The sequence below is a fragment of the Pantherophis guttatus genome, chromosome 2 (assembly GCF_059756535.1).
Source record: "Pantherophis guttatus breed Tessera chromosome 2, ASM5975653v1, whole genome shotgun sequence".
NCBI classification, from domain to species: Eukaryota; Metazoa; Chordata; class Lepidosauria; order Squamata; family Colubridae; genus Pantherophis; species Pantherophis guttatus.
The window spans coordinates 275,246,950-275,256,449 of record NC_142064.1 but is presented as its reverse complement, the minus strand read 5'-3'; positions in this window follow the sequence as shown (position 1 = coordinate 275,256,449).

The following is a 9,500-nucleotide window of genomic DNA, read 5'->3' as shown; positions in this document are numbered from 1 at the left end:
TTAAGAAAATAATTAATTCATCTATGGAGAACAACCTGGACCATTCTCTTTGTTTGGCCTGGTGGAATAAGTTGACAGTTGAAATTCTTCTGTGTCACATTTTACCACTTCTTGCGGTTGTAAGCTGCTCCCTTGCATTCAGGTCTGGCCTCAGGATGATAATGTAGCATTTGGGGATGAAGATGCAGCCCATCAGCCCAGCATTGGAGGACAAGATGGAGAAGACCTGCACAGCCACCATATATTTCCCTTTGGCACTTAGGTAGGTGGGCACAAAAGTCACCCAGACACTGCAGAAGACCAGCATGCTGAAGGTGATCTGCTTGGCTTCGTTGAAGGCCCCAGGAAGATTCCTGGCCAGGAAAGCCACAGTGAAACAGATAGCAGCCAAGAAGCCCATATAGCAGAGGGTGATGTAGAACATGACAACAGAGCCTTCATTGCATTGCAGAATGATAAATCCAAGCTGGGAGTGGAAGTCAGAATCAGGAAATGGGGGAGAGACTCCCAGCCAAATGGAGCAGATGATAATTTGGACAGCAGAACAAAAAAGGATAATGGAGTTGGCCAAACCTTTTCCCAACCATCTCTTTACCCGATTTCCTGGTTTTGTGGCCAGGAAAGCCAGTACCACCATGATCGTTTTGGCCAAGACAGAAGAAATAGCAACAGAGAAGATGATGCTGAAAAAAGTTTGTCGGAGAAGGCATGTGGTTTTCCTTGGTTGACCAAGGAAGAAAAAGGAGGACAAGGAACAAATCAGGAGGGAGACCAGGAGGATGTAAGAGAGGTCTCGGTTGTTGGCTTTGACAATGGGAGTTTCTTGGTATTTAATGAATACAATTAAAATAAAGCTTGTAGTTAGGAACAAGAGTATGGCAAAGGAGACCAGGATGATGCTTAGATGTTCTTCATAGGACAGGAACACTATAACTTTGGGGATACATTTGATTCGTTCTTCATTTGGATATTTCTCATCAGGGCAGTTGGTACATTTTTCTGTATCTGTGGAAACCAGAAATAACATTCCTTTAATATGTTGTCCTTTTATCTTTCAAGAAATGCCTTCTTTGCATAACAGCTGATACTAGAACCATTTTCCAAGATCTCATCTCATCTTATCTCCGTAGAAAGAATGTAAGAAGAATATCATTTTCTAAAAAAATAAATAAAACTAAGGCCTATGAAACTTGGGGAAGCACTTGGCCCCTAGTGATTTTCCACGTTATGTGCAGAACCTTCATAGGAACCTTAATTATTGGAGGTAAATAATGAGTCAGTGAATCTTTTTTGGCACAACTTCCTGAGACTTTCCCTATGGAGCTTTTTCTACTCCAGACACTTCTTGTGTGAATCTAGTTTGCTGGGAGCAGTGCAGTGGTGGGTTCCTCCTGGTTCGGCCTGGTTCGGCCGAGCTGGTTGTGGTGACGATATGACATCACCAAACCGGTTCTCTTTGTTCGGGAACTGGGCCCTCCCGCCCCCCTCCTGCGTTATTCTTACCTTTTATTTGGCCCCACCCCCAATCTGTTGCTGCCTCCTGAGTCCTAGTTGATTGGCTAGAAGGAAAAAAACTGTTTAAACTCTTGCTGTGGGCCTTCAAAGGGTCACCCTATAGCTGATCAGTGTTAAAAGGCAGTGTAGACTGATGCCTCCAAAAACGAATGAGTAGACCGGTGCCTCCAAAAACAAATGGGTAGACCAGTGCCTCCCCCCAAAAAATGAGTAGACCGGTGCCTCCAAAAATGAATGAGTAGACCGGTGCCTCCAAAAACAAATGGGTAGACCGGTACAGCTCTGCAAGCAGTTAAAAGCCTGGTAGACCAGTATCTCTGCTAAATCCTAAAGAATTGTCACGTGACCATCAAGCCACGCCCACAAAATAAGCCACGCCCACAGAACCAGTAGTAAAAAAATTTAGAACCCATCCCTGGAGCAGTGGTAATACGGGTGTAATGAGGCACCCTATAACAGTCTGCCTCAGTGACACTTTCGGTGTGATCTTCCAGGCCCCTATAGAATTCATTGCAATAATCCCTCCAGGAGGTGGATCTAAGACAATTTCTGAAGTTTTAAAGAACTTTGAGAGCGGTTAATGTGGCAGGACACAGGAGAACTAAAAAGTAGAAGAAATATTTTCTCTGAAATTAGTTATGCTTCCCCAATTTGCCATACCCTCCCATCTCTATCCAGCTCCTCCTTCAACATCTTTTAGAATTCTTTCCTTTAAATAAGAAATTCTGCAATTTGAAAATAAAGAAGAAAAAATGTTGAGCTTCAATCTGTCTTTTCACTTCCACTTTCATGAAAATGCTCTGGGTGAATCCCCTTCCATGAGCCTTCCATTATCTTCAGTGTGACCCACCTTCCTGAGTTGAGACAGTCCCCTTTGGACAGGGAACACAGTCATAGCAGCAAACTGGCTCTCCTTTTCGAGTCTGCTTGACAAACCCAGGACGACAATTTTCGACACATCTAGACTGAGGGAGAGACTAAGCAGGAAAAAAAAAAAAGAATGCCAAGACAATGTGTTAGACTAATGATTCTTGGAAAATGGAGGTAGACATGAACATTAGCCAAGGAGTCTGTGGGCTTCACTTAGATCTCTAGCTGATTCCAAAAAAGACGTAGGTGTAGGAGATGACCATGATGAGCCCAAGGGAGGTGTCAAGCACATCATCATTCTCGAGTCCCTTTGTGCCTACAAGAGACCCATCTTGTATTCCATTGACCCTTAATCTGCTTTGACTGTTAGTAGTTCAGATTCTTGTGGGGAGTGTTAGCATGCAATAAACCTGTATTCATTTAGACTGCTCTGACTCCTGATTTCTTGCAGTTGACAGTAGGAGATATAACTATGGGCAGATTCTTCATTTAGTTCCTCCCTATCAGACTTTTCCACTTAATAAAGTGTGGATGGAGGGAGTCAGTTGAGATATTTTTTTAAGCAGTAAGTGACAACTAGTAGGTCCCACTCATGGCTCTATGAAAATGATTCCTCCATTCTTTATTCTGTATATCCATGATGATAAAGTATGATGATGTATTCATATTAAATTTTTTGAATAAAATTTATTCTAAAAATATTAAATTAGATTACATTTATTAAAGCATAATAAAAATTAGATGAAGAAAGGAACTTCTGAACAGTAGAATTTGGACAGATTTCTTATGGATTCAATAAACTATTGTATCAAAGTTTCTTGCAAAAATCAAATCCAGAAGCACACACAGATAACTGAACCAGCTGGATTCATTAACTTCTTTATATTCATAATAACACATAAAGTATTTACAATACCAATAGTTGATTCTTCAGCTCAGATCAGCAGATAAATTCACACACAGAGCAGCAGTAGAGAGACTAGTTAGTTTCATTTTCTCTGCACAGACTCTGCACAGACTCTGCACAGACTCAGAAGCTGCAGACTAAGACACACCCTGTCTCAGCTCCCAAATAGCTCTCATTGGCTGACTTTGTTACCATATTCAGTTAATGAATCTACTCTGACATATTGCAGGATTGTTCCCCTTTGGAAGTAGTGCAAGACAGTGGTGAAATTTAAAATTTGTCACTACCGGTTGGCTTGGTGGGGGGGTAATGTGACTGGATAGGCGTGGCCAACTTTTTTTTTACTTTTAAAAGCATTTTTTTTTTAAAAAAAATTGATTTATATGCTGCCCTTCTCCGGAGACTCAGGGCAGCTTACAATGCGTTAAGCAATAGCCTACATACTTCTGTATATTTATACAAAGTCTATTTATTGCCCCCATAATCTGGGTCCTCATTTTACCTAACTTAGAAAGGATGGAAGGCTGAGTCAACCTTGAGCCTGGTGAGATTTGAACTTGCAGTAATTGCAGGCAGCAGATGTAAGTGGACGTTAATAAATCAGTGCTTTAGTCTGCTGAGCCACCAGAGCTCAGCAGGTTTCTTCTACAACCTTAAGAGGTTGCAGAAAAAAATGGTTTTAAAAGCATCTGATGATCAGGCAACTCAGCTGGGATCGCCAGAGGCTTTTAAAGGCATTTTTTTCCATACAACCTCTTCAGCTGAAGAGGTTGCAGGAAAAAATGTTTTTAAAAGTAAAAAAAAACAGCCTCTGATGATCATACAGCTCAGCTGTGCATGGGGGGAGCAGGGATTTTTGCTACTGGTTCTCCGAACCACCCGCCGCCATTGCTACCAGATTGGATGATCCGGTCCGAATCGGGAGCATTCACCCCTGGTGCAAGATCCTTTCTGGAAAGGGAAGTGCCCTCTTAATAGCCAAAGGCCAAATCTATGTAACACTTGCTTTCAAATTGTCTCTTGTTATTTATAATCTGTGGAAGGCATTTCTTTGAATCAAAGACATGTTTCAGTACTTCAGTTTGCTGGGTAAGGGCACTGGTGATGCAATGGTTAGAATGCAGTATTGCAGGCAAACTTTGCCCATAGCCTGGAGTTTGATCCTGACAAGACTCAAGATTGACTCAGCCTTCCATCCTTCGGAGGTCAGTAAAATAAGGACCCAGATTGTTGGGGGCAACATGCTGATATTGCCAACCATCTAGAGAGTTCTGTAAAGCACTATGGGATGGTATGTAACTGTAAGTGCTAGTGCTATATTATCTCAAATAATTTATTATGATTTCATGTGCAGTAACAGTCTTGGACCTATCCCAGCTCTATTCCAGTGGAAGGAAAGACAGTAATGGATCTCTGGCAAAGTCCAGGCTGCTTAAAATCATCACAGATCATGTTCCTGTCTTTGTAAGTGACACTGTCCCCAACCAGGTCAAGGTGAACCTCATTTCTCATTGGAACCAGCAAAACGTCCATCCATCCATTGGATTCAATCTAAACCTGAACTGAAGGTCTGGTTAATAGAGTTTCCATCTTCTTTGCTATTGGAGAATAAGGAACAAGCAAAGTGGAGGCTATCAGTAGCAGAATCCCCAGCACTTGATGGCCTCCCTCACCAGTTTTATGGTGACATTAAATTGCTGAGGGGACACAAAAGGGCCATGATCATCCAGCATTCCTTGTTGGGCATGGCTGAATAATCTTAAAATATTGTTCCATATTGTAGCATCTGAAGGACACCTTGTTCTATAGTACTGAAACCGCTCAAGCAGTCTAATAATACTTGAAGGTTTCTATTCCCCACATTCAATTCTCAGTAAAGGTCAATTACCTTGATGACTAGGTCAGGGGTGAAATCCAGCAGACTCTGACAGGTTCTGGAGAACCGGTAGCGGAAATTTTGAGTAGCTCAGAGAACCAGCAAATACCACCTATGGCTGGCCCCAGAGTGAGGTGGGAATGGGGATTTGGCAGTAACTTTCCCCTGGAGTGGGGAGAGAATGGAGATTTTGCAATATTCTTCCCCCAGGAGTGAGGAAGGAATGGAGATTTTGCAGCATCCTTCCCCTGACATGCCTACCAAGCCATGCCTACCAAGCCACACCAAGCCCACCAAGCCACGCCCACAGAACCGGTAGTAAAAAAAATTGGATTTCACCAGTGGACTAGGCTTATCCCACTTGGAATGGGTCCTAAATTTGGAAATAGAAGATAAAGATAAAGGATACCAATATTCCCCCACCTTGTTGATCATCTTTAGCTGTGAAAGAGCATCTTGGTTGATAATAAGCCTGTTTCTTTCAAAACTCCCCATAGTCTTGTACGTGGCACCTGCGTTAGGGAGAACCACCAAGCTCATTATATTCAGATCTGCTGCTATGTTTCCATTTTTGTCCAAATAAAGTTTCATCCAGGAAAAATTGGAAAAATCATTCTTCTCCAGAAAAGGGTGGAACTACAATGGAAATATCCATGAATTTTAAAAGCATAAAACTTGGTTTCTTCTCTCACATGGTCTATTCATATTTAAATCTTTCTACTACGGTTGTCTAACAACTTGCAAATATCTTTAGTTGAGAGTATAATTCTCACCACTATCTACAAAAATGAATAGGTTTAGCAAAATTGACAAAATATAAATTGACAAAATATAATTGACAGTGTTTCTCAATTATTGGATATATTTTAGAGCAGCTCAATAATAAATAGAATGAACAAAGAGACTATTCATGAATTCCCTCAGAACAATAGGGAGATTTCATTTGTACTTTTTACATATTACTGTTTATTATATAAATTAGAATCAGATGTAAGATTAAAAATACATCAAGATTCAGAGGCTGGCACAAAGAAGAGGGAGTCAAGCTATTCCCCAAAGCACCTGAGGGCAGGACAAGAAGCAATGGGTGGAAACTAATCAAGGAGAGAAGCAACTTAGAACTAAGGAGAAATTTCCTGACAGTTAGAACAATTAATCAGTGGAACAACTTGCCTCCAGAAGTTGTGAATGCTCCAACACTGGAAGTTTTTAAGAAGAAGTTGGATAACCATTTGTCTGAAGTGGTGTAGGGTTTCCTGCCTAAGCAGGGGGTTGGACTAGAAGACCTCCAAGGTCCCTTCCAACTCTGTCATTCTATTCTATTCTAAGATGGTTTACCAAAAATGGGCTAAAAAAAAAAATAGAATGAAATTTAAAAGAGACACAAGTGCAAATTTCTCCATTAAATGAAGAAAAATGAGGTGCTAGGGGATTAGGGATACCAAACCTGATAAAAATATTTGTGAGAACGATCCCCTAATAATAGTTGATTCCAATGGTGAAATGTAAAATTGGTTACTACCGGCTCTGTGGGCGTGGCTTGGGGGGGATAATGTGACTGGGTGGGCATGGCCAACTTTTTTTTTTTTAACTTTTAAAAGCATTTTTTCTACAAAGAAAAAAAAACCCTCTGATGTTCAGGCAACTCAGCTGGGATCGTCAGAGCCTTTTAAAAACATTTTTTCTACAAAATGCTTTTAAAAGACTCTGACGATCCCAGGTGAGCCGCGCGATTGTCAGAGGCTTTTTTTTTAACTTTTAAAAGCATTTTTTCAGCTGAAGAAAAAATGCTTTTAAAAGTAAAAAAAAAGCCTCTGATGATTGCGCAGCTCAGCTGGGCATATGGGGTGGGCAGGTATTTTTGCTAATGGTTCTCCAAACCACACGCCATCATCGCTACCGGATCGGGCGATCTGGTCCGAGCTGGGAGCATTTCATCCCTGGTTGATTCCAAAGCAAATTTGAGGCAATAGTGAGATGCCCATGGAAAGAAGGCAAATGTATCCATAAAAATATCAGAAAGTCAATGTTGTTGGGCTTTTTTGTGAGACCCCCAACTCAAGGAAAAGGTCTCCTTGCAGGCACCACATTTAGAGAAAATACTGCAGAAAAATTGCCTTAGGGAAGGGCTATGAAGCTCTTTAAAAAACAGACAAGCCATGTTGCTCTATGGGAGCTGAAAACCAGAAGAAGTCTAGACGGACCTTTTCCAACTAACACAATCTCTTGGTTGGAGAAGGGGGGATATAGCACTCTTCTAATATTTGAAAGATGTAACAAAGAAGCTTGATATCTGCTCACTCTTATTCTAGAGTGTCAGATATGGAAACATGAATTTAGTTACAATAGAGGAGATTCCAACTGAATTCTGGTGGCTCAGCAGACTGATAGCATTGTGATTAACACCAGCTGTCTGCAATTACTGTAAGTTCGAATCTCACCAGGCTCAAGGTTGACTCAGCCTTCCATCCTTTCTAAGGTAGGTAAAATGAGGACTCAGATTGTGGGGGCAATAAGCTGACTTTGTATAAATATGCAAAAGTATGAAGGCTATTGCTTAACGCATTGTAAGCCGCCCTGAGTCTCCGGAGAAGGGCGGCATATAAATCAAATTTAAAAAAAAAAAATCAAAAAAACCCATCCTAAAAGGAGCAGTTTTACAGCTGAGCCAGTGAAGAAACGAAGTCCCGATTGCCTTAATGCAAAGACCAAACAGCCATCAGTCAGAAAAACTATGATAGGGATTCCTGCCAGGAGGCAGAATCAGACTCCTGACTGGTCTCAGCATCTATTTTAAATGTATGAAGGGGAAATTATTTGATTCTAATCAGAAAGCCATACTTACAGGCATTTATTTAAAATGAATACATCCCTTTCAAAATTAGTCATGTTTAATACCAAAATATATCTGTCATGGTGTCTGGTCTTGGAAACATTATGCCCTGAGCAACTAGATTGGCTAGTCCTGTTGACCTTTCATAGCACAAGATGGTTCCTTTCCTTCTCCTTTGATTCCTTCTCCAAAGGAATAAAGTTTGATGGGTCCTTGTCAGGACCACCTACCTGCCAGGGCTGCAGCCTTAGAGACCCCAAACTCTCTTTGCTGTCCTTTCTTTGCCTCCTGGATCTGGAGAAATATGCATCCTTCAAGACATGGGCCAGAGTCATAAAGAGACTATAAAAATGGTGATAATTTGGGATATGGTCCCTGTTTCCTTTCTTTTGGATCTCCAGGGGTGCTTTCTGGGTGCATCTTCTCCGCCTCTTGAAAGAAAAAACTTTCTTTTGAAACAAACAATGAAAATACAGATCTTGAAACTGGGGTTCCACAAAGAAAAACTGTTCAAAGCCATCATAGTTAATCCTTTCTTTTAACTGAACAGAAAATTTCCAAATACTATGGATGTATTTGTAATGTCTGTGCCTTCTCAGTGTCAATCCTGAATCAGGTAACATGATCCAGACTTTCCCTTCAACGAATCCAGGCAAATGTTCAAGTGCTAAATGGAAAGGAAGAAGTCTATCCCAAAGATTAACATTTTCCATGAAGTGAACAAAGACATTGACTTGTCTCCACTTAGAGATGGCATCCCTCAGAGGTGCTGTATATTCGTTTGTTGAGAATCGTTGTGACATTACAACACAAATTCCATTCCTGACGAGAAAAGGACTCAAATTCCCCATGAAATCATCTCCCCTCACTGTGTCTGAAGCAAAGAGCCCAATCAAGGTCCATCTAAAATGGAGAAGCAGCTGGACAATTGCTGGGTAGTGGATCCCTTCTTTGGGGGCCATCCGGTAGAAAAAGGGGAATTGATTTTTATCACTCAAATCCTCTGAAGCAATTTTCACACTGATCTGAAAAAGCAATGAAGAATGTCACCTTATATATGGGGTCAAATCAAATCCAGTACTAAATTTTAATACATCCAACCTGATTTTCATGAATATATTAGAATAGCTTATTGTTGATTAGTCATTCGGCCATAACAAGATGCAGGGTATAAAGACTGTAATTGTAATTGCTGAGATCCTTTTTCATTCCATTTTTTATATGTAGGAATTACTATTGCCATGTTCCACCCAACAGGGCTATATCAGATATAATTTATATGTACAAATCAACCAGACAATAGAGACTGCACCAGTCAGGATATTGCTGAATTGATCAGCTGGTAGAAAGTCCTCAAACCATTTATGATGAAATTCATCTTTAACATGTTAGGGTAAAAAATATGCTTGTTGTTTAATGGTTATTTAGAACTGGTCACTATGCATTCCTAATCATATATCTTTTATCAAGTGAAGTAAGATAATCCATTGGGATTTGTT